Below are 26,349 nucleotides of genomic sequence, written 5' to 3' on the forward strand. Positions count from 1 at the left end.
TCTCGCTGCTTCTCGCTCTCCCCCTCTCGCTGCTTCTCGCTCTCCCCCTCTCGCTGCTTCTCGCTCTCCCCCTCTCGCTGCTTCTCGCTCTCCCCCTCTCGCTGCTTCTCGCTCTCCCCCTCTCGCTGCTTCTCGCTCTCCCCCTCTCGCTGCTTCTCGCTCTCCCCCTCTCGCTGCTTCTCGCTCTCCCCCTCTCGCTGCTTCTCGCTCTCCCCCTCTCGCTGCTTCTCGCTCTCCCCCTCTCGCTGCTTCTCGCTCTCCCCCTCTCGCTGCTTCTCGCTCTCCCCCTCTCGCTGCTTCTCGCTCTCCCCCTCTCGCTGCTTCTCGCTCTCCCCCTCTCGCTGCTTCTCGCTCTCCCCCTCTCGCTGCTTCTCGCTCTCCCCCTCTCGCTGCTTCTCACTCTCCCCCTCTCGCTGCTTCTCACTCTCCCCCTCTCGCTGCTTCTCACTCTCCCCCTCTCGCTGCTTCTCTCTCTCCCCCTCTCGCTGCTTCTCTCTCTCCCCCTCTCGCTGCTTCTCTCTCTCCCCCTCTCGCTGCTTCTCTCTCTCCCCCTCTCGCTGCTTCTCTCTCTCCCCCTCTCGCTGCTTCTCTCTCTCCCCCTCTCGCTGCTTCTCTCTCTCCCCCTCTCGCTGCTTCTCTCTCTCCCCCTCTCGCTGCTTCTCTCTCTCCCCCTCTCGCTGCTTCTCTCTCTCCCCCTCTCGCTGCTTCTCTCTCTCCCCCTCTCGCTGCTTCTCTCTCTCCCCCTCTCGCTGCTTCTCTCTCTCCCCCTCTCGCTGCTTCTCTCTCCCCCTCTCGCTGCTTCTCTCTCCCCCTCTCGCTGCTTCTCTCTCCCCCTCTCGCTGCTTCTCTCTCCCCCTCTTACTGCTTTTTTCTCCCCCTCTTGCTGCTTCTCTCTCCCCCTCTTGCTGCTTCTCTCTCCCCCTCTCGCTGCTTCTCTCTCCCCTTCTCGCTGCTTCTCTCTCTCGCTGCTTCTCTCTCCCCCTCTCGCTGCTTCTCTCTCCCCCTCTCGCTGCTTCTCTCTCTCCCCCTCCCTCTCGCTGCTTGTCTCCCCCTCTCGCTGCTTCTCCCCCTCTCGCTGCTTCTCCCCCTCTCGCTGCTTCTCTCCCTCTCGCTGCTTCTCTCTCTCCCTCTCGCTGCTTCTCTCTCTCCCTCTCGCTGCTTCTCTCTCTCCCTCTCGCTGCTTCTCTCTCTCCCTCTCGCTGCTTCTCTCCCTCTCGCTGCTTCTCTCCCTCTCCCTCTCGCTGCTTCTCTCCCTCTCTCGCTGCTTCTCTCACTCTCTCTCTCGCTGCTTCTCTCCTTCTCTCTGCTTCTCTCCCTCTCTCTGCTTCTCTCCCTCTCTCTGCTTCTCTCCCTCTCTCTGCTTCTCTCCCTCTCTCTCTCTCTGCTTCTCTCCCTCTCTCTCTCGCTGCTTCTCTCCCTCTCTCTCTCGCTGCTTCTCTCCCTCTCTCTCTCGCTGCTTCTCTCCCTCTCTCTCTCTCGCTGCTTCTCTCCCTCTCTCTCTCTCGCTGCTTCTCTCCCTCTCTCTCTCTCGCTGCTTCTCTCTCCTCCTCTCGCTGCTTCTCTGTCCTCCTCTCGCTGCTTCTCTCTCCCCCCCTCGCTGCTTCTCTCTCCCCCCCTCGCTGCTTCTCTCTCCCCCCCTCGCTGCTTCTCTCTCCCCCTCTCGCTGCTTCTCAATTTAATTCAAGGGGCTTTATTCAAGGGGCTTTATACAGGTCACACATCTTGCTGCTGTGATGGCACACCGTGGTATTCCACCCAGTAGATTTGGGAGTTGATCAAAATCGGAAGTGTTTTCAAATTCTTTGTGGATCTGTGTAATCTGAGGGAAATATGTGTCTCTAATATGGTCATACATTTGGCAGGAGGTTAGAAAGTGCAGCTCAGTTTCCACCTCATTTTGTGGGCAGTGTGCACATAGCCTGTCTTCTCTTGAAAGCCAGGTCTGCCTACGGCGGCCTTTCTCAATAGCAAGGCTATGCTCACTAAGTCTGTACATAGTCATAGCTTTCCTTAAGTTTGGGTCAGTCATAGTAGTCAGGTATTCTGCCACGGTGTACTCTCTGTTTAGGGCCAAATAGCATTCTAGTTTGCTCTGTTTTTTTGTTAATTCTTTCCAATGTGTCAAGTAATTATCTTTTTGTTTTCTCGTGATTTGGTTGGATCTAATTGTGTTGCTGTCCTGGGGCTCTGTGGGATCTGTTTGTTTTTGTGAACAGAGCCCCAGGACCAGCTTGCTTAGGGGACTCTTCTCCAGGTTAATCTCTCTGTAGGTGATGGCTTTGTTATGGAAGGTTTGGGAATCGCTTCCTTTTAGGTGGTTGTAGAATTTAAACGGCTCTTTTCTGGATTTTCCTTTTGATGGCATAGAAGGTCCTTCTTGCCTTGTCTCTCAGATCGTTCATAGCTTTGTGGAAGTTACTTGTGGCGCTGATGTTTAGGCCAAGGTATGTATAGTTTTCTGTGTGCTCTAGGGCAGCGGTGTCTAGATGGAATTTGTATTTGTGGTCCTGCTGACAGGGCCTTTATTGGAACACCATTATTTTGGTCTTACTGAGATTTACTGTCAGGGCCCAGGTCTGGTAGAATCTGTGCAGAAGATCTAGGTGCTGCTGTAGGCCCTACTTGGTTGGTGACAGAAGCACCAGAAAACAGTAGACATTTGACTTCAGATTCTAGTAGGGTGAGGCCGGGTGCTGCAGACTGTTCTAGTGCCCTCGCCAAATCGTTGATGTATATATGTTGAAGAGGGTGGGGCTTAAGCTGCATCCCTATCTGGCTGCTCCTCTCCATCTCCCTCTCGCTGCATCTCTCGCTCTCCCTCTCCCTCGCTCTCCCTCCCTCTCGCTGCATCTCTCCCTCCCTCTCGCTGCATCTCTCGCTCTCCCTCCCTCTCGCTGCATCTCTCGCTCTCCCTCCCTCTCGCTGCATCTCTCGCTCTCCCTCCCTCTCGCTCTCCCTCCCTCTCGCTGCTCCTCTCGCTCTCCCTCCCTCTCGCTCTCCCTCCCTCTCGCTGCTCCTCTCGCTCTCCCTCCCTCTCGCTGCTCCTCTCGCTCTCCCTCCCTCTGCTCCTCTCGCTCTCCCTCCCTCTCGCTCTCCCTCCCTCTCGCTCTCCCTCCCTCTCGCTCTCCCTCCCTCTCGCTGCATCTCTCGCTCTCCCTCCCTCTCGCTGCATCTCTCGCTCTCCCTCCCTCTCGCTGCAGCTCTCGCTCTCCCTCCCTCTCGCTGCAGCTCTCCCTCCCTCTCGCTGCAGCTCTCCCTCCCTCTCGCTGCATCTCTCGCTCTCCCTCCCTCTCGCTGCATCTCTCGCTCTCCCTCCCTCTCGCTGCATCTCTCGCTCTCCCCCCCTCTCGCTCTCCCTCCCGCTCGCTGCATCTCTTGCTCTCCCTCCCTCCCTCTCGCTCTCCCTCCCTCTCGCTGCATCTCTCCCTCCCTCTCGCTGCATCTCTCCCTCCCTCTCGCTGCATCTCTCCCTCCCTCTCGCTCTCCCTCTCGCTCTCCCTCCCTCTCGCTGCTCCTCTCGCTCTCCCTCCCTCTCGCTGCTCCTCTCGCTCTCCCTCCCTCTCGCTGCATCTCTCGCTCTCCCTCCCTCTCGCTGCATCTCTCGCTCTCCCTCCCTCTCGCTGCATCTCTCGCTCTCCCTCCCTCTCGCTGCATCTCTCGCTCTCCCTCCCTCTCGCTGCATCTCGCTCTCCCTCCCTCTCGCTGCATCTCTCGCTCTCCCTCCCTCTCGCTGCATCTCTCGCTCTCCCTCCCTCTCGCTGCATCTCTCGCTCTCCCTCCCTCTCGCTCTCCCTCCCTCTCGCTCTCCCTCCCTCTCGCTCTCCCTCCCTCTCGCTCTCCCTCCCTCTCGCTCTCCCTCCCTCTCGCTCTCCCTCCCTCTCGCTCTCCCTCCCTCTCGCTCTCCCTCCCTCTCGTTCTCCCTCCCTCTCGCTGCATCTCTCGCTCTCCCTCCCTCCCTCTCGCTGCAGCTCTCCCTCCCTCTCGCTGCATCTCTCCCTCCCTCTCGCTGCATCTCTCCCTCCCTCTCGCTGCATCTCTCCCTCCCTCTCGCTGCATCTCTCCCTCCCTCTCGCTGCTCCTCTCGCTCCCTCTCGCTGCTCCTCTCGCTCCCTCTCGCTGCTCCTCTCGCTCCCTCTCGCTGCTCCTCTCGCTCCCTCTCGCTGCTCCTCTCGCTCCCTCTCGCTGCTCCTCCCTCTCCCTCTCGCTGCTCCTCTCGCTCTCCCTCCTTCTCGCTGCTCCTCTCGCTCGCTCTCCCTCCCTCTCGATGCATCTCTCGCTCTCCCTCCCTCTCGATGCATCTCTCGCTCTCCCTCCCTCCCTCTCGCTGCATCTCTCGCTCTCCCTCCCTCCCTCTCGCTGCATCTCTCGCTCTCCCTCCCTCCCTCTCGCTGCATCTCTCGCTCTCCCTCCCTCCCTCTCGCTGCATCTCTCGCTCTACCTCCCTCCCTCTCGCTGCTCCTCTCGCTCTCCCTCCCTCTCGCTGCATCTCTCGCTCTCACACGTGTGTGTGAGCGTATTGGTGTGTGTGTTACCTTAGCAACATCTTGGTGTAGTCTGTAGAGGGAGTTGACCACCACCATGTTCCTCCTCTGGCCTTCTGTGAGAGGCCCTATCACCTGACTGGCATCCCCCTGGGTAGACAGCTAGAGAGAAAGAGAGAGTGAGAGAAGAATGGAAGGATGGAGGGAGGGAGAGAAATAGAGGAAGAGAGAGAGCAGGAGAGAGAGAAAGGGAGAGGGGGGAGAAAGAGAAATAGGTGGAGGGAAGAGAGAGAGAAAAGTCAGGGCACCTGTAGTACTCAGCAGACACACATCAGTGAGAGCAAGGGCCCACAGGAGCCAGAAGCCAGCTCCCACTGCTATAGCAGAGCGAGGAGGGGCCACAGAAATGGGGAAGGAACCAGGATCCAGCTGTAGTAGCAGTTTGTGCTGCTGTCTTCAGGCCATGTTCCACAGGCGGATGGGGACACCTCACCACCACTCATGTCAGAGGTGATGACAAGCAGGTCACACACACAATCTAATCCTCATCATGCCTACTAGACTTAATCAAATGATTGGAGAGGAGAAAATAGGAAGAAAAGTCCTAGACAAGCTCTGAAAATAAAATTGGGAGTGGAATGATCTGGAAGTAATCTGAACCTTCACACCGTAGACAGAGTGCTGATTGGATAACAGAAAGAGAGACATTAGGGCCCTCAGGAAGACAGAGAGAGAGGAATTGGGGCCATCTCAGGAAGACAGAGAGAGGAATTGGGGCCATCTCAGGAAGACAGAGAGAGGAATTAGGGCCATCTCAGGAAGACAGAGAGAGAAAAAGCGAGAGTTCAGACAACATGTGCAAAGTGGTGGCATAGCAACGGTCTAAAAATGGCACAGCAACAGTTAACTATTAGCTCAGAGTGTACTTGCGTGGATGGCAGACAAGCACACACATGCACACACAAACTGGCATTCATGACATGCACGTGCCCACACACACACACAGAAAGGTGTCAGGATACCAGCCCTGAAGTAGCTTCCTGTTCACACCTGAGTATGTCTGTGTTTGTCAAATCAAATCGTATTTGTCACATGCACCGAATACAACAGGTACACCTTACAGTGAAATGCTTACTAACAAGAACTTAACCAACAATGCTTTAAGAAGTAAAGATAAAAATAAAATAAAAAGTGTTAAGTAAAAAATAGAAAATAAAAGTAACAAATAATTAAACAGCAGCAGTTTAATAACAAGCAAGGTTATATACAGGGTGTTACGGTACAGAGTCAATGTGGAGGCTATATACAGGGTGTTACGGTACAGAGTCAATGTGGAGGTTATATACAGGGGGTACCGGTACAGAGTCAATGTGCGGGGGCACCGGTTAGTTGAGGTAACTGAGGTAATATGTATACTACTGGTAAAAAGTTTTAGAACACCTACTCATTCAAGGGTTTTCTTTATTTGTACTATTTTCTACATTGTAGAATAATAGTGAAGACATCAAAACTATGAAATAACACATATCAAATCATGTAGTAACCAAAAAAGTGTTAAACAAATCAAAATATATTTTGCATTTGAGATTCTTCAAATAGGCCCCCTTTGGATTGATGACAGCTTGCACACTCTTGGCATTCTCTCAACCAGCTTCACCTGGAATGCTTTTCCAACAGCTTTGAACGAGTTCCCACATGTGCAGAGCACTTTTTGGCTGCTTTTCTTTCACTCTGGAGTCCGACTCATCCCAAACCAGATCTAGTTGGTTGAGGTCGGGGGTTGTGGAGGCCAGGTCATCTGATGTAGCACTCCATCACTCTCCTTCTTGGTCAAATAGCCCTTACACAGCCTGGAGGTGTGTTGAGTCATTGTCCAGTTGAAAAACAAATAATAGTTTCACTAAGCCCAAACCAGATGGGATGGCGTATAGCTGCAGAATGCTGTGGTAGTCATGCTGGTTAAGTGTGCATTGAATTCTAAATAAATAACTGACAGTGTCATCAGCAAAGTACCCCCACACCATAGCACCTTCATGCTTTACGGTGGGAAACACACATGCAGAGATCATCTGTTCACCCACACCACGGCTCACAAAGACACAGCGATTGGAACAAAACATCTCAAATTTGGACTTCAGACCAAAGGACAGATTTCCACCAATCTAATGTTCATTGCTCGTGTTTCTTGGCCAAACCAAGTCAATTATTTTTATTGGTGTCCTTTAGTAGTGGTTTCTTTGTGAATCAGTCCTTCATGGTTGAATTGCTGCAGAGTCTGTCTAAACAGTTGATGTTGAGATGTGTCTGTTACTTGAACTCTGTGAAGCATTTATTTGGGCTGCAATTTCTGAGGCTGGTAACTCTAATAAACATATCCTCTGCAGCAGATGTAACTCTGGGTCTTCCATTCCTGTGGCGGTCCTCATGAGACCCAATTTCATCATAGCGTTTGATGGTTTTTGCGACTGCACTTGAAGAAACCTTAAAAGTTATTGAAATTTTCCGTATTGACTGACCTTCATGTCTTAAAATAATGATGGACTGTCGTTTCTCTTTACTTATTTGAGCTGTTCTTGCCATAATATGGACTTGATCTTTTACCAAATAGGGCTATCTTCTGTATACCTTGTCACAACAGAACTGATTGGCTCAAACACTTTAAGGAAATAAATTCCACAAATTCACTTTTAACAAGGCAAACCTGTTAATTGAAATGCATTCCAGGTGACTACTGAAGAACCTCAAATCTCGAATATATTTTGATTTGTTTAACACTTTTTTGGTTACTACATGATTTGATATGTGTGTTATTATATAGTTTTGATGTCTTCACTATTATTCTACAATGTAGAAAATAGTACAAATAAAGAAAAACCCTTGAATGAGTAGGTGTGTCCAAGCTTTTGACTGGTACAATATATACAGTTGAAGTCGGAAGTTTACATACAGTTAGGTTGGAGTCATTAAAACTCGTTTCTCAACCACTTCACAAATTTCTTGTTAACAAACTATAGTTTTGGCAAGTTGGTTAGGACATCTACTTTGTGCATGACACAAGTAGTTTTTCCAACAATTGTTTACAGACAGATTATTTCAATTATAATTCACTGTATCACAATTCCAGTGGGTCAGAAGTTTGCATACACTAAGTTGACTGTGCCTTTAAACAGCTTGGACAATTCCAGAAAATTATGTCATGGCTTTAGAAGCTTCTGGTAGGCTAATTGACATCATTTGAGTCAATTGGAGGTGTACCTGTGGATGTATTTCAAGGCCTACCTTCAAACGCAGTGCCTCTTTGCTTGACATTATGGGAAAATCAAACGAAATCAGCCCAAAAAATTGTAGACCACCACAAGTCTGGTTCTTCCTTGGGAGCAAATTCCTGAAGCTCCCACGTTCACTTGTACAAACAATAGTACGCAAGTATAAACACCATGGGACCACGCAGCCGTCATACCGCTCAGGAAGGAGACGCATTCCGTCTCCTAGAGATTAACGTACTTTGGTGTGAAAAGTGCAAATCAATCCCAGAACAACAGCAAAGGACCTTGTGAAGATGCTGGAGGAAACCGGTACAAAAGTATCTATATCCACAGTAAAACGAGTCCTATATCGACATAACCTGAAAGGCCGCTCAGCAAGGAAGAAGTCACTGCTCCAAAACTGCCATAAGAAAAGCCAGACTACAGTTTGCAACTGCACATGGGGACAAAGAGCGTACTTTTTGGAGAAATGTCCTCTGGTCTGATGAAACAAAAATAGAACTATTTGGCCATAATGACCTTCATTATGTTTGGAGGAAAAAAAGGGAGGCTTGCAAGCTGAAGAACACCATCCCAACCGTGAAGTACGGGGGTGGCAGCATCATGTTGTGGGGGTGCTTTGCTGCAGGAGCGACTGGTGCACTTCACAAAATAGATGGCATCATGAGGACGGAAAATTATGTGGGTATATTGAAGCAACATCTCAAGACATCAGTCAGGAAGTTAAAGCTTGGTCGCAAATGGGTCTTCAAATGGACAATGACCCCAAGCATACTTCCAAAGTTGTGGCAAAATGGATTAAGGACAACAAAGTCAAAGGTATTGGAGTGGCCATCACAAAGCCCTGACCTCAATTATATTGAAAATTTGTGGGCAGAACTGAAAAGGCGTGTGCGAGCAAGGAGGCCTACAAACCTGACTCAGTTACACCAGCTCTGTCAGGAGGAATGGGCCAAAATTCACCCAACTTATTGTGGGAAGCTTGTGGAAGGCTACCCAAAACGTTTAACCCAAGTTAAACAATTTAAAGACAATGCTACCAAATACTAATTGGGTGTATATAAACTTTGGACCCACTGGGAATGTGATGAAAAAAATAAAAGCTGAAATAAATCATTCTCTCTACAATTATTCTGACATTTCACATTCTTAAAATAAAGTAGTGATCCTAACTGACCTAAAACAGGGAATTTTTACTCGGATTAAATGCCAGGAATTGTGAAAAACTGAGTTTAAATTTATTTGGCTAAGGTGTATGTAAACTTCTGACTTCAACTGTATATATATACACAGTGTGGAGAACAAGTATTTGACACACTGTCGATTTTGCAGGTTTTCCTACTTACAAAGCATGTAGAGGTCTGTAATTTTTTATCATAGGTACACTTCAACTGTGAAAGACGGAATCTAAAACAAAAATCCAGAAAATCACACTGTATGATTTTTAAGTAATTCATTTGCATTTTATTGCATGACATAAGTATTTGATCACCTACCATCTAGTATTCACCTACCACCTAGTATTTGATCATTTTTCATATATTGCTTGAACGCGATGAGCCAAGTAAAGCCCCCCCGGCCAAACCCTCCCCAAACCCAGACGACGCTGGTCCAATTGTGCGCCGCCCTATGGGACTACCAGTCATGGCCGGTTGTGACACAGCTTGGGATTGAAACTAGGTCTGTAGAGACGCCTCAAGCACTGCGATGCAGTGTCTTAGACCGCTGCACCACTTGGGAGGCCCCTCATAAGGTGTATTTTTATCTGTTTTTTAAATCTAATTCTACTGCTTGCATCAGTTACCTGATGTGGAATAGAGTTCCATGTAGACATGGCTATATGTAGTACTGTGCGCCTCCCATAGTCTGTTCTGGACTTGGGGACTGTGAAGAAACCTCGTGGCATGTCTTGTGGGGTATGCATTCAACATGTCAATACCTCTCACAAATACAAGTAATGATCGCTCCTCCACTTTGAGCCAGGAGAAATTGACGTGCATATTATTGATGTTAGCTCTCTGTGTACATTCAAGGGCCAGCCGTGCTGCCCTGTTCTGAGCCAATTGCAATTTTATTATGTCACTTTTTGTGTGACATAATAAAACCCGACTGAATAGTCCAGGTGCGACAAAACTAGGGCCTGTAGGACCTGACTTGTTCATAGTGCTGTTAAGAAGGTAGACCTGCACTTTATTATGGACAGACTTCTCCCAATCTTAGCTACTGTTATATCAATATGTTTTAACCATGACAGTTTACAATTCAGTACACTCCAAGCAGTTTCGTCAACTCAACTTGCTTATTTTCCACATTATTTATTACAAGATTTTGGTGGGGTTTGAGGGTTTAGTGAATGATTTGTCCCAAAAACAATGCTTTTAGTAAAAATATATTTAATCCTAACTTATTCCTTGCCACCCACTCTGAAACTAACTGCAGCTCTTTGTTAAGTGTTGCAGTCATTTCAGTCGTTGTTGTAGCTGACGTGTATAGTGTTGAGTCATCCACATACATAGACACACTGGCTTTACTCAAAGTCGTTAGTAAAGATTGAAAAATCAGCAGCAGACTACGATCGACAATGTCAAAAGCCGCACTGAAGTCTAACAAAACAACCCCACCAATCCTTTTATCATCAATTTCTCTCAGTCAATCATCAGTCATTTGTGTAAGTGCTGTGCTTGTTGAATGTCCTTCCCTATAAGTGTCCTGAATGTCTGTTGTCAATTTGTTTACTGTAAAATAGCATTGTATCTGGTCAAACATAATTTTTTCCAGAAGTTTACTAAAAGGTTGATAACAGGCTGATTGTTCAGCTATTTGAGCCAGCAAAGGGGGCTTTATTATTCTTAGGTAGCGGAATGACTTTAGCTTCCCTCCAGGGCTGAGGGCACACGCTCTCTAGTAGGCTTAAATTGAAAACATGGCAAATAGGAGTGGCAATATCGTCCGCAATTATCCTCAGTCATTTTCAATCCAAGTTGTCAGACCCCGGTGGCTTGTCATTGTTTTCACCTCTTCCACACTCACTTTACAGAATAAAAAAACGTTCATAATTTGGTCAGATTTAATTGGATGTGTAGTGTCAGCGTTTGTTGCTGGCATGTCATGCCTAAGTTTGCTAAACTTGCCAATGAAAAAAACATTAAAGTAGTTGGCAAAATCAATATTTTGTGATGAATGAGCCATCTGATTCAATGAATAATGGAGCTGAGTTTCCCAAAAATGTTATTTAAGGTGCTCCAAAGTTTTTTTAATGATCATTCTTTGTCATTTATCTTTGTTTCATAGTGTAGTTTCTTCTTCTTTTTATTCAGTTTAGTCACATGATTTCTCAATTTGCAATACGTTTGCCAATCAATTGTGCAGCCAGACTTATTTGAAAATCTGGTCACTGGTCGCCATAGCAACACCCACCCGAGCACACACTCCAGCAGGTATATTTCACTGGTCATCCCCAAAGCCAACTCCTCATTTGGCCGCCTTTCCTTCCAGTTCTCTGCTGCCAATGACTGGAACAAATTGCAAAAATCACTGAAGCTGGAGACTCATATCTCCCTCTCTAACTTTAAGCACCAGCTGTCAGAGAAGCTCACAGATCACTGCACCTGTACATAGCCTATCTGTAAATAGCCCACCCAACTACCTCATCCCCATATTGTCATATATTTTTTTCCTCCTTTGCATCTCAGTATCTCTACTTGCACATCATCTTCTGCAAATCTATCACTAGTGTTAATGCTAAATTATAATTTTTTCACCACTATGGCTTATTTATTGCCTGTATATAGATTTTTTTATTGTTATTGACTGTACGTTTGTTTATCCCATGTGTAACTCTGTGTTGTTTGTGTCACACTGCTTTGCCTTATCTTGGCCAAGTCACAGTTGTAAATGAGAACTTGTTCTCAACTGGCCTACCTAGTTGAGAACTGAATGAGAACTAAAATATATATATATATATTTTTTAATCATTTTGCCTCATCCCTCTCAACCATACAATTTTTCAAATCCTCATCAATCAACAGGGATTAAATCGTTTTTACAGTCATTTTCTTAAATGGGTGCATGCTTATTAGTAACTGAAATAAGCTATTTCATAAATGTGTCAAAGTGCAGCGTTTGGTTGCTCCTCATTACACACCAGAGACCAACAAATATTCTTTACATCAATACCATAGGAATCACTACAAAACTTATTGTATGACCTCTTATACAGTATATTAGGCCCAGCCTTTGGAACATTGATATACCTAGATATGGCTACTCTTTTGTGATCACTACATCTGATGGATTTGGATACTGCTTTCAAGCTAATTTGTGCAGCGTCAGTAAAGATGTGATCAATACATGTTGATGATTTAATTCCTGTGCTGTTTGTAAATACCCTGGTAGGTTGACCTACCCTGGTAGATGCCTGCACTGGTTACAGTTTGAAGCTTTTTCCTGAGTGGGAAGCGTGATGAAAGGCAGTCAATATTTAAAATCACCCAGAAAATATACCTCTGTTGATATCACATACAATATCAAGTATTTCACACACGGTATCCAGATACAGACTGTTAGCACTTGGTTGTCTATAGCAGCTTCCCACCAGAATGGGCTTTAGGTGAGGCAGATGAACCTGTAGCCACATTACTTCAACAGTATTTAACATGAGATCCTCTTTAAGCTTTACAGGAATGTGGTTCTGAATATAAACAGCAACACCTCCACCATTAGCATTTCTGTCTTTTCTGTAAATGTTATAACCGTGTATTGCTACCACTGTATCATCAAAGGTATTATCGAAATGAGTTTCAGAGATAGTCCAAATATGAATGTCATCTGCTACCAGCAAATTATTGATTTCAGGAACTTGTTTCTTAAGTTACATACGTTAACGTGGGCAATTTTGAGCACTTTTCTTCTGGGATGCTTACTTGTTGTCATTGCTTTACTGGGAAGCTTAGCAGCAGTAGATGTGCTCATGTTCTTTATGTTAGTGCAGGGTGAGCTGCACACAGTCGACTTCCTCCTAGGGCACACCGCCTCAGTGCTAACAGTATAAATCTGGTTCATAGGCCCATGATTGCCGCATACAATAGCTGTAGGATCAGCAGATGCATTCAGGGCAGTTAGAGGGACATAAATTAGGTTATTTAGATTGTGTCTACCAAACGTTGGTATAATGTACATTTGCTGAAGCATTATGACAACTCATTGACACAATTGTAGGGATTAACTGAGCTGGGCTTGGGTCATTGATAAGTCATTGTCTCAACGCAGCCTTATAATGCTGTGAAAGGATCCAGAAACCCAAATGATTTGGGTGGATCCCATCCTCCTTATAAAATGTGTTTTGTTTTCAAAAGGTATAGAAATTATCAACAAAAGTTACCCCCATTGAGCTGCAATAATCACATAGCCAGTTGTGAAGAGAAAGAATCCTGCTAAAGTGTTCAATGCCACGGTTCAGAGAGGGCACAGGGCCAGATATGATTGTCTAGCAGAGAGTCAATCAGCTCTTTAAAATCCAGTTTCAATCCTTCAGAGCTGCCCTTCATAATGTCATTAAAACCCACATGGACGACGATACAATCGATTTCCATGTCCTGACGTAGTACATTCGGGAGCAGCTTAGTAATGTAATTTACTAGAGCTCCGGGACAGGACATTATTTTTGTACCAGGTACGCAAAGTTCTTACCATAGAGCTGTCCAAAATCACAGCAGGCGAGAAGGACGAGGAAATCAACCCACTTCCACGCTTCACAGGATTTGGAGAACCCTTTCTGGACGGGCGAGAGGCAGGATAACTTGAGCCCGTTGCTCCCGGCGCCTGGTGCAGGCCTCCGACAGATGGAGAAGCCCCACTCGATCCAGTTTCTGACATAGGCTGGCGACCTGCGTGATCAAGGAAGCCACCTCAAGCCTAAAATCCTCGGCAAGCAAACAATTTCCGCACTGGAACGCTGAGTTATCCAGTTTGTCTCGAAACAAAGCGCAGTAGACACAGCTCCTACATATGTGAAGAGCTGGAAGATGGAGGGCTCCTAGGCCTGTAGGGTTTACTTCTAATCCATTATATAATCAAGAGTGAGAGCCAGGGTGGAGAGATTGTCTCTACACATTTTTTATTTCTTAATGTTCAGGTCAACTCTACCTTTTGAAGACTACATTCGTAGGCAGGAGGAACCACTCAGACGCTGTGTGTTTGTGTCCTAAATGACACCCTATTCCCTATATATTAGTGCACTACTTTTGACCAGAGCCCTATGGGTCACTAACCCAGCCACTAGCCTCCTCAGTAACCCTCCTCATCCGACTAGCCAAGCAGCCCACTTGATGATGACCATCAGGGAAATTCTGAATGAACACTGACGACAATGGGCTGAGAGAGACATTCTCTGACCGATCTGTACTATTCTACCCCCCTCTATTCTCCTGTTCTCTTCTCCTCCTCCCCTCTCATCTCCTCTCCTTGCGCCCACTGACACACAGGGCTGTCACTTAGCCACAGAACAGGGTTTGACTGATGGACAATTGGTTGTTGTGTAGACCTACCAGCTGCTCAGACTTGACGCAGAAGAGCTGGACGGTCTTGGCAGCGTTCTTGACCACCGCCAGAGTCAGACTGGTGTCTGCCGACGCCACGTTCAGCTCACTGTGGAGGACACACACATAATAATATAACATGTAGGACATCGGAAAGAACAGGATCAGCAAAAGAAAGTGAGATGAACAACAGATGTAAGAAATAATATTTCAGTTTTTTTTTCTGAGAATGTTGCCTGAGTGGAGAACAGTGTTTGTGTAGGTGTGTACCTGGTGATGGTCTTGATGATGCTGTCCAGTTCGTCGTGTGAGGGGGGGGTTACGTCCCCCCATGGGGAACACCAGGTTGATGGGTTCAAACAGACGAGACAGAGACTTGGAAAGATACGCTGCCTCGTAGGGCTGCAGAGTCCTTCAAAGCCTTCTCTGGACTACACACACACACACACACACACATACACGTACGTTATTTGTCTCATGAATGTGTTTACATACAATATACATTGATTGTTAATTATTTTCCTGGTTTAAACAAAGTTCTACATTTCGGGAACATGCCTAGAGGCCAGATTCTCTGTCTATTTACACATCTCACACACGCTGATCTAGACCCACAGCGAGCGCACAGTGGACTGGAGCGAGATAAAGACATCAGCAGTGACAGGCACGGCTACCCTCTCTTCCAACTCTCTCTCTCCCTTGCCCTCTATCTTTTCTCTCACACTGATGAAATGGGGAAGAGGTAGAGAAACCCAAGCAAACAGCAGCCTGTAGGGGCGTCAAGGGACAAGGTTGGACATGGGGTTGCGCATGCTTGCGCACACACGCACGCACCCACACACACTGCTGTATGCACTTCTCCAGCAGCACTCCAATCTTTGGTTCATCTGGCCAGTCATTTATGCACCATAATTCACCAGACAGGGCGCCTATTGATGAATGGTGCTCTCTCGTTAACTGAACGGTAGCTAAATGAGAATAATGACAATGACGACGAGTGATTTTCACACACGAGCAAATGTGCATTCAATGTTTGTTCTCCATCTCATCACCTTCTCCCTCTCCTCTGACTTATCCCTCAGTGTCAACCAGCCGATTCATCCATCTCTTCCCACCCGTCACTTCTCCGTCTGGGCTTTTTCACACTACCTCCTTCCATCCTCCTCCCTCACTTTATCCGTCTGTGCAGTTCTCTATCAGCTTGTTAGTGTACCTTCTGTCCTTTCTTCACACACACACACCCCTCTCTTCCCTCCCTCCCTCCATCCACTCTCCATCCCTTCAGCCCTCTCTCTCCCTCTCTCTTCAGTGCCCTACCACAGCAACAGACACCTTGAGTAACAGAGGTAATTTGGCCCACAGCAGTGCCCGTAATTACAAGGTTAAACACTGAGAGACAACACAAAACACACCGGCTGACAGCTCTACATCAGAGAGCAAACAGAGAGATGGAGAGAGGGACCCAAGAGAAAAGAGAGTACTAGAGAGAGGGAGAGAAAGAGAATTAATGGAGTCAGGGAGATAACCTGGGTCTGCTCTCATGTACTCTTGGTTAATCAACACTGACTCAGCTTGACTGAGTGCCAGAGGGAAAACCAGCGGGGCCAGGCGCTGTAGCCTGAGTACCCAGGGACAGGATCTCCTACTGGGAAACAGGGAGCAGCAAGGGCCCCTGGCTGGGCCTGGAGCTCCACACCTTTGGGTTAATGTGTGACTCATATTAGGCTCCAGCAGTTATAGACAGACGCTAAAGTGTACAGGAGCCATTTCCACCTGTCTGGTCACATAGCCATCACAATGCAATTTAAACACTCAGGTTGTTGCATCTGTCACAAATATAGTTGCTTATCCAGACATCTACATCTACTTTCCAAATGTATGTCAACAATCATTCCTCCAAAGGACCATTCTATGGATTACATGTCATGAAAATCCTCAAAATCAGTCTATTTTCTTGTCCTGGTTTCATGAGGAATCACCCTTTGAAACCTTCAAAGTGTTTTTCATGGCATTGATGAAGGTTTAAACACATTCCATTTGAGTAAAGAGCCTGGGAAGAAAAGATAAGCCATTCTAGTTAAATTTGTCTTTTGTTTCTGTTAGTCTTTAGTGACATGGATAGAAGTACAGTCTGCTGTCATTCTGATCTAAGAATATTACTCCTGCTTATTATGAAGAAAAAATACATCTGTTTAACTTTGTAAAGTAAAGGTGTGTTTAGAATTATTTCTGTTGTATTAATGCTATTTAATCTCTCCGCAGACTAATATTATTCTGTTTGTCCTGTGGGTACCTTTGCCACTGTTCCACCCCTTGTGTATTGCGCTGTCATGGTGTATATGTCAGGCCAGGATAGGGATATGTCAGGCCTGAAGTTTACCCAGTAGAGAGGGTCTCGGTCCCAAATGGCACCCTATTCTACAAATCTTGGTTGACGGAGTCGTCCGTTCTTTTGACCAATCGAATGCTCAAAATGTTTAAACGTGTATTTTTCCACATATAAAATCAAATCAAATCAAATTTTATTAGTCACATGCGCCAAAACAAACAGGTGTAGACCTTACCGTGCTTACTTACAAGCCCTTAACCAACAATGCAGTTAAGAAAACATTTACTAAATAAACTAGAGTAAAAAAATAACACAATAAAATAACAATAACGAGGCTATATACAGGGGCTACCGGTACCGAGTCAATGTGCGGGAGTACAAGTTAGTTGAGGTAATTTGTACATGTAGGCAGGATAGATAATAAACAGCGAGTAGCAGCAGTGTAAAAACAAAGGGTGGTCAATGCAAATAGTCCGGGTGGCCATTTTATTAAACAGCAGTCTTATGGCTTGGGGGTAGAACCTGTTAAGGAGCCTTTCGGACCTAGACTTGGTGCTCTGGAGAACAGTCTATGACTTGAGTGACTGGAGTCTGTGATCATTTTTTGGGCCTTCCCCTGACACCGCCTAGTACAGTATATAGGTCCTGAATGGCAGGAAGCTTGGCCCCAGTGATGGACTGGGCCGTACTCACTACCGTCACTACCGTCTGCCTTACGGTCGGATGCCGAGCAGTTGCCATACCAGGTGGTGATGCAACCGGTCAGGATGCTCTCGAAGCTGCAGAACATTTTGAGGATCTGGGGACCCATGCCAAATCTTTTCAGTCTCCTGAGGGGGAAAAGGTGTTGTCATGCCCTCTTCACGACTGTCTTGTTGTGGTTGGACCATTCTTGTTTGTTGGTGATGTGGACACAAAGGAACATGAAACTATCGACCTGCTCCACTACAGCCTCATAGATGCGAATGGGGGCGTGTTCGGCCCGACTTTTCCTGTAGTCCACGATCAGCTCCTTTGTCTTGCTCACGTTGAGGGAGAGGTTGTTGTCCTGGCACCACACTGCCAGGTCTCTGACCCCACCCCTATAGGCTTTCTCATCGTTGTCGGGATTCAGGTCTACCACCGGTGTATCTTCAGCAAACTTAATGATGGTGTTGGAGTCGTGCTTGGCCACGCAGTCGTGGGTGAACAGGGAATACAGGAGGGGACTAAGCACGCAGATGTTGTTGCCTACCCTTACTACCTGGGGGGCGGCCCGTCAGGAAGTCCAGGATCCAGTTGCAGAGGGAGGTGTTTGGTCCCAGGGTCCTTAGCTTAGTGATGAGTTTGTGGGCACTATGGTGTTGAACACTGAGCTGTAGTCAATGAACAGCATTCTCACATAGGGTGTCTATATTACACCTATGTTTGAATAAAATCAACTATACTAAAATCAGGATACTTTGCCGGATGCTTTAAGCACTGCAATTAAAAATCAAGACACACAAATTACTAAAGAGGGAACAAGAGATCAATATAGTCTAACGAGAAGAAAAATACCTGTTCCCGACCCTCTTCCTCCCTCTGCCAGCTGACTTTCGCAGATTCTGCCATTAGGTTCCTGAAGTTGCCGGTAATAGGCCACACCAGCGGTCGGCAACCTTTTCCACTTGGATTGCCAAGTTATCGTACCATTTCTACTGATCCGTGTGCCAGTTATGATTATCATATGCACATTTTCGTGGGTTACATTTCATTTCTGATAAAGTCTTCGTATCTCAAAATCAATGTCAAGTGGTTCATCAAAATGATATCTAAATGAAAATGATACAAATCCAAAAGTAACTTCTATTTCCAATATGTGAAAATAGTCTACCATATAAAAACATTGCAGCCTGCAGGTAGACCACATCCTGATAAAAATAAATATCCTATTAATCACATTGGCTATGCATGGCCTGTCTGCAAGGAACTTGAAACATTGTATCAACTATTAACTTGGATCCAGCCTGAGGCTCACACTAGCAAACTTGCAACGTTGCATAAAGTATGTGAACTTTTGAGATACAGCTGTAGGATATTTGCACAACGGATAAGAAGTAATCAGGTAGGTATTTTTTAGGACATTTCCCCCGGATCCACCAGCACATGACATTTTTTCCCCTTCCATGCGGAGTGTTTATCGAAAGAGAGAGAGCTGGAAATATTTTTCCAATAGGCTACGTTGAGGAACTGTTGTCATTCTCAATGGACGTAAAAACACACTTTGTTTACGTACTTGCTTTTTGAGTCAAAGAAAAAAAAATATTTGAGAAGCTCCACAGTGATGATGAGTTAAGACAATCATAAATAGTATCACATTCACAAATGGGAACATTTATAAGCCTACATTTGCACGCAGGCCAGGTAGCCTAGTTCTATGCGTAATCTGGTGTGTGTCCTTACTCAAGATTGACAAGAGCACTCCAAACCAAAAACAATTAATAACTTGTAAATGGAATGAAATAAACCCAAACTTTTCTTCACAAGTGTAGCCTAGGTTGTTCACTCCTACAGTGACGACGGTAAAACTGCAATATTAAGAATATTTTGAATCCATCAACAGAAATGACCGTAACAAAACACACATTGTGGATTAGAAATTATAGGAATTAGCAGTAAATGTACTCCTGGTGATACTGGTGTGCCATCCACGCAGCCTCTGCAATGGATTAGTCCACTCAGACAGGCGTCTCGTGTGCCATACATGCCACTGTTCGACCCCCCCCCCTCCCCCCCAAAAAATCTCGGGCCGACACCCTATCGACCAGTTGACTAAATTAGGTCAGCCCTACCCTATTCCCTATTTAGTGCACTACTTTTGACCAGGGCGATGGGAGGGTGAGTCTGGTCTAGCAGGATTCTATAAAACTCTGATGTTGACGTTCCTTTATCAATCGTTTTCTTCAACTGTCCTTCAATCGTTCTCTGTTCTCTCCTCTACAAAGCCCTGTCTCTCCTCAGAGAGGTGCTATATAGCTTTCTCTGGTCAGATAGCTACTGTCCTCCATGTATGCACTCAGACTTCTTATACACTCACACTGGAGGCCTTTGAAAAAGCTTTATCTCTCTCCCTTCTTTCACTATTTCTGGCACTCCTCCCACACACACACTCTCCTCCGAGCACTCTAAAATATAACAGGTTTAATGGACGTTTACTTTCTGCTCCATCCATGCATACTAATCAGTGTGCTGGCTGTGACCGGTTCTGTGGCCTGTTTTAATTGCTAGTGGTCTCCCGTGTTTAAACTCTCCTACAGCTTTAGTACTGATGGAGCAGAATATAAAGAGACTTTACATTCTGAGATTCACCACGCATCACGGAATGTGTGAGTGTGTATGAGAATCTTCATACTGAAATTATTTCTGTCAATCACAGCAAGCTGGGTACAATCCCACACTGGTTAGTTGAGGTAAGGCTGTGTGTGTGTGTGTGTGTGTGTGTGTGTGTGTGTGTGTGTGTGTGTGTGTGTGTGTGTGAGAGACTCATTTGATCACTGTGAGTAGGATGTGAAGACTGCATACTGTAACAAGTTAGCTGAGAGAGAGAGATATGGAGAGAGGGGGATAAAAAAAGAGAGAGAAAGGAGCCTAGTCTCTAATGTTTCTGGAAGATTACATACACTTTAGCCAAATACATTTAAACTACATTTAATCCTAGTAACAATTCCCTGTCTTAGGTCAGTTAGGATCACCACTTTATTTTAAGAATGTAAAATGTCAGAATACTAGTAGAGAGAATTATTTATTTCAGCTTTTATTTCTTTCATCATATTCCCAGTGGGTCAGAAGTTTACATACACCCAATTAGTATTTGGAAGCATTGCCTTTAAATTGTTTAACTTGGGTCAAACGTTTTGGGTAGCCTTCCACAAGCTTCCCACAATAAGTTGGGTGAATTTTGGCCCATTCCTCCTGACAGAGCTGGTGTAACTGAGTCAGGTTTGTAGGCCTCCTTGCTCGCAAATGCTTTTTCAGATCTGTCCACACATTTTCTAGAGGATTGAGGTCGGGGCTTTGTGGTGGCCACTCCAATACCTTGTCTTTGTTGTCCTTAAGCCATTTTGCCACAACTTTGGAGGTATGCTTGGGGTCACTGTCCATTTGGAAGACCAATTTGCGACCAAGCTTTAACTTCCTGACTGATGTCTTGAGATGTTGCTTCAATATATCCACATAATTTTCCATCCTCATGATGCCATCTATTTTGTGAAGTGCACCAGTCGCTCCTGCAGCAAAGCACCCCCACAACATGATGCTGCCACCCCCGTGCTTCACGGTTGGGATGGTATTCTTCAGCTTGCAAGCCTCCCCCTTTTTCCTCGAAACATAACGAAGGTCATTATGGTCAAACAGTTCTATTTTTGTTTCATCAGACCAGAGGACATTTCTCCAAAAACTACGATCTTTGTCTCCATGTGCAGTTGCAAACCAGTCTGGCTTTTTTTATGGCGGTTGTGGAGCAGTGGCTTCTTCCTTGCTGAGCGGCCTTTCAGGTTATGTCGATATAGATACTTTTGTACAAGTTTCATCCAGCATCTTCACAAAGTCCTTTGCTGTTGTTCTGGGATTGATTTGCACTTTTCACACCAAAGTACGTTAATCTCTATGAGACAGAACGCGTCTCCTTCCTGAGCGGTATGACGGCTGAATGGTCCCATGGTGTTTATACTTGCGTACTATTGTTTGTACAGATAAACGTGGTACGTTCAGGTGTTTGGAAATTGCTCCCAAGGATGAACCAGACTTGTGGAGGTCTCCAATTGTTTTTCTGAGGTCTTGGCTGATTTCTTTTGATTTTCCCATGATGTCAAGCAAAGAGGCACTGAGTTTGAAGGTAGGCCTCGAAATACATCCACAGGTACACCTCCAATTGACTCAAATGATGTAAATTAGCCTATCAGAAGCTTCTAAAGCCATGACATCATTTTCTGGATTGTCCAAGCTGTTTAAAGGCACAGTCAACTTAGTGTATGTAAACTTCTGACCCACTGGAATTTAATTATAATTGAAATAATCTGTCTGTAAACCATTGTTGGAAAAATGACTTTTGTCATGCACAAAGTAGATGTCCTAACCGACTTGCCAAAACTATAGTTTGTTAACAAGACACTTGTGGAGTGGTTGAAAAACGAGTTTTAATGACGCCAACCTAAGTGTATGTAAACTTCCGACTTCAACTGTATGTTCACTTCAGACTCACTTGTAGTCGTGTTTGGCATGTGTAAAGAGGTCATGGTTGTCTGTCTCTGTGGTGGGCAGGTCCATGGCTATGTCCAGCCCTGCGCTGCTCGAAATCACCCCCTGGATGCTGGAGCTGTACTGCAGCAGCCGACGCCACAAGTATTTATAAAGACGAGAAGCTTAGGGTACTCTCCCTCTAATGCCTGCTTGAGGAAGGATGAGGCTGGAGAGAGAAAGAGACGGCGAGAGAGAGAGAGGGGGAGTGAGAAGGAGGTCACAAAAAGAGAAGGATGAGAAGGAGGACGAGCAGGAGAGTGGAGCCGTAAAATGTCACCTTCAGTGTTTTAATGACTGCAAAGGTAAACATCTGCTTTGATGCACACGAACAGTCTTTCTGCTCCCGTGAACTAGAAACATCACATTATCCCTGATTACCAGACTAGTGCATGGATGAAGGGATGAGACCGAAACAGAAAGACTATCCTGATTAAAAGAACAGAAAATAAACGGTGACATTTTCTCGCTCATTATTATGTTAATTCCCTGACTTTGCGAGTGATTAGTTGCTCGTTAAGGGATGATATGCAGATTGTTTTAATGTAGATTGATTTGGTGAATGCATAATATAGCGTTTTATAATGATTCATACAGGTTTGAACTGAAGTACTTTCAGGCTCTAATGAGGTCTGGAGGGAGCAGCGCAGGCAGGAGGAGAAAGGATAATGTGCATAGATAGCATTCATATACACTACTCTAATTCATATTCTCGTATACAGGAGGAGAAAGGATAATGTGCATAGATAGCATTCATATACACTACTCTAATTCATATTCTCGTATACAGAAGGAGAAAGGATAATGTGCATATAGTATTTGACATTCTGTATATTTATTCTAATTATCATATGCTAATAGAACCATAGGTTACTTCACCATAAGAGAAAGAATAAGACCAAAAAAATATTAAAATATTTGAAGGGGTGGGGGGCACAGGCACAGAGACAGCGACAGACGGAGGAAGGAGAGAGAGAGAGTGAGCCAGGGAGACAAAGGCAGAGAAAGAGGGAGGAAAGAGAGATACTGGGCCTGTGCGGATGAACTCCGTATTGACCAGTGAGAGTGAATGAGGAGCATCATTAACAGGTGATAACACTGTACTGTGTTAGAGCAGGGATCAATAGACACTGATTCCTCCAAGGCAGGCTGCTGTGGGCTTTTACGACATGGTAAAGACACACACAATGATTAGTGCAATGGTGACTGGATCATAGCTCGACTGCTCTCTTTCTTTACCCTGCCAAGGGAGCACTTTGTATAGGTTGTGTTGCACACATTTTCCCTTAGTATCCTTTTCATGTCATCTGCTATCAGTCAATGTTCTCGAGTCTCTCACCACCAGGGCATTAGATACAGAACTCGGCAGGAGAAAAGACAACGGCGTCTATAACGAGATTTTAGAAACAGTTCCATACGCAGTCAAAAGATCCTATAGGTAAGTAGCCCACAGATCGCAGTGTGAAAATAGAGTTAACAGCACCACAGGAGCCAAACACACCTCTCTTTTACTCACCTCTACATCTACTGACATTTATCCCTTCTGCTGAAATGGCACACTTACTGTAAGATAAGGAGGGGGCGGAAACCTTTCTCCACGGTGTGTGTGGATGGATGCTGTTGGGTTGTATCTCCACCTTATATAAGGCCGGTCCCATGGCGGGGTATAAATTACAGAAGGTGAGTGTGTATGTGTTTATAGACCCTGTCCTGTCTGAAAGGGGGGGTATATATCATCAGAGAGGTGTAATCATACCCCTCAGTGGTTGGGAAGGGACAGGGAGTGATGTTTAGGGTTTATAGGAGAAGGGAAGAGTGATGGCCCCACTGTCTGTGCTGTACCACTGATACACTCACACAAACGCATGGAAATGCAGGTACAGCATTACTTGCAGGCCACGTGGCAGGAGACGCAGACAGAGAGTAAGCGCGCACACACACACACACACACACTGCTATTAGGGTGCATCAGCGTTACTGTGAAACAGACATTACTATGTAGCCTCACAAGCCGTAGCTCTCTGGAACTCCACTGAGAGAGTGTGTGTGACATCACTCCAAAACATGTAGAGGATATCAGGCTGGCCGTCCTGCCGAGAGAAGAGAGAAAGAACTGAACAGAGGGTCACACAAGGAGACACACACACACAGGGCTGTGATGAGTGCAGTCTGCACCCCACAGGCAGAAGGGCAGTGTGACTGTCATTATCATCATTATCTACCAGTGTGATCCTGGTAGATAATGCCACACCAGACGCTGCTATCGCCCCACACATTTATCCCACTGCAAATCAGCTAGAACCCCAACCCCCACACACAAGCGCACGCCCACCGTGCTGTGCCTTAACCGTCGCCGTGGACAACAATGACAGCTCATCACCATGGTTACAAGTCATAGCTGGGCGTCTAAGGAGGTTAGTGCATAATGAGTGTCCACTGCTCTGAAGCATGCAGAGCTAGTACACACATGAGATCAGACAAATTCCGTCTCCTTGCTTGACATCCTGATTACAGATTGATGTGTCTTTCGGCTCTGTTTAATAGATCTGTATTTCCTCATGCTGTTTGTCTGTAGAGCTGAGCTAGCCCTACACTCATACTAATGACCTGCTCCGATCTGGTCCTAAGATGACAGGAAGACTAGTGTGTACAGTGGTACAGGAGATGATGATGATGGTGGTGATGATCCTAATGGTGACGATGACAATGGTGATGATCTTAATGATGACGATGGTGATGATCTTAATGGTGATGATGACGGTGTGATGATCTTAATGGTGATGATGATGATGATGATGATGGTGGTGATGATGATTTTGATGGTGATGATCTTAATGGTGACAATGATGGTGATGATCTTAATGGTGACGATAATTATGATTTTAATGGTGATGATCTTAATGTGATGATGGTGATGATCTTAACTTCTCTAGGATAGGGGGCAGCATTTTCACGTTTGGATGAAAAGCATACCCAAATTCAACAGCCAGCTACTCATCCCCAGAAGATAAGATATGCATATTGTTAGTAAAACACTCTGAAGTTTCTAAAACTGTTTGAATCATGTCTGTGAATATAACAAAACTTATTTAGCAGGCGAAACCCCGAGGACAAACCATTCAGATTGTATTTTTTGAGGTCACTCTCTTTTCAATGGATTTTCATTGGGAATACAGATTTCTAATTGACCTTCTTGCAGTTCCTACCGCTTCCACTGAATGTCAACAGTCTTTATAAATTGGTTGAGGGTTTTTCCTTTGTGTAATGAAGAAGTACGGCCATTTTGAATCAGGGTCACTTGTTGTGTCCTGTTTGTTAGAGGCACATGACCAGAAGGCTAGCTACAGTTTGTTTTAATCCTGTATTGAACACAGATCATCCCGTCTACAATTTTATAGATTATTTACGTTAGAAAATACCTAAAGTTGTATTACAAAAGTAGTTTGAAATGTTTTGGCAAAGTTTACAGGTAACTTTTGAGATATTTTGTAGTCACGTTGCGCAAGTTGGAACCGGTGTTTTTATGGATCAAACGCGCCAAATAAATGGACATTTTGGATATATATCGACGGAATTAATCAAACAAAAGGACCGTTTGTGATGTTTATGGGACATATTGGAGTGCCAACAACAGAAGCTCGTCAAAGGTAAGGAATTAATTATATTTTTATTTCTGCGTTTTGTGTCGCGCCTGCAGGGTTGAAATATGATTCTCTCTCTGTTTACTATGGTGCTATCCTCAGATAACAGACATGTTGGCTGGATTCACAACAAGTGTAGCTTTAATTTGGTGTCTTTCATGAAAGTTTGATTGTTATAGTAATTTATTTGAATTTGGCGCTCTGCATTTTTACTGGCTTTTGGCCAAATGGGACGTTAGCGTCCCACATATCCCAGAGAAGTTAATGGTGATGATGGTGATGATCTTAATGGTGATGATCTTAATGGTGACGATCTTAATGGTGACGATGGTGATGATCTTAATGGTGACGATAATGATGATGATCTTAATGGTGACGATCTTAATGGTGATGACGGTGATGATCTTAATGGTGACGATAATGATGATGATCTTAATGGTGACGATCTTAATGGTGACGATAATGATGATGATCTTAATGGTGACGATAATGATGATGATCTTAATGGTGACGATCTTAATGGTGACGATAATGCTGATGATCTTAATGGTGACGATAATGATGATGATCTTAATGGTGACGATCTTAACGGTGACGATAATGCTGATGATCTTAATGGTGCCGATAATGCTGATGATCTTAATGGTGACGATAATGCTGATGATCTTAATGGTGATGATGGTGATGATCTTAATGGTGACGATAATGATGATGATCTTAATGGTGACGATCTTAATGGTGATGATGGTGATGATCTTAATGGTGACGATAATGATGATGATCTTAATGGTGACGATAATGATGATGATCTTAATGGTGACGATCTTAATGGTGACGATA

The 26,349-nt window shown here is 45.3% G+C and overlaps 1 pseudogene; it reads right to left on the minus strand.

The window, feature by feature from the left end:
* LOC129838563 (conserved oligomeric Golgi complex subunit 5-like) overlaps positions 1 to 26,349 on the minus strand; it is a 102,084-nt pseudogene that overhangs the window by 8,638 nt on the left and 67,097 nt on the right.

Source organism: Salvelinus fontinalis, chromosome 39, assembly GCF_029448725.1.
Source record: "Salvelinus fontinalis isolate EN_2023a chromosome 39, ASM2944872v1, whole genome shotgun sequence".
Classification (NCBI taxonomy): domain Eukaryota; kingdom Metazoa; phylum Chordata; class Actinopteri; order Salmoniformes; family Salmonidae; genus Salvelinus; species Salvelinus fontinalis.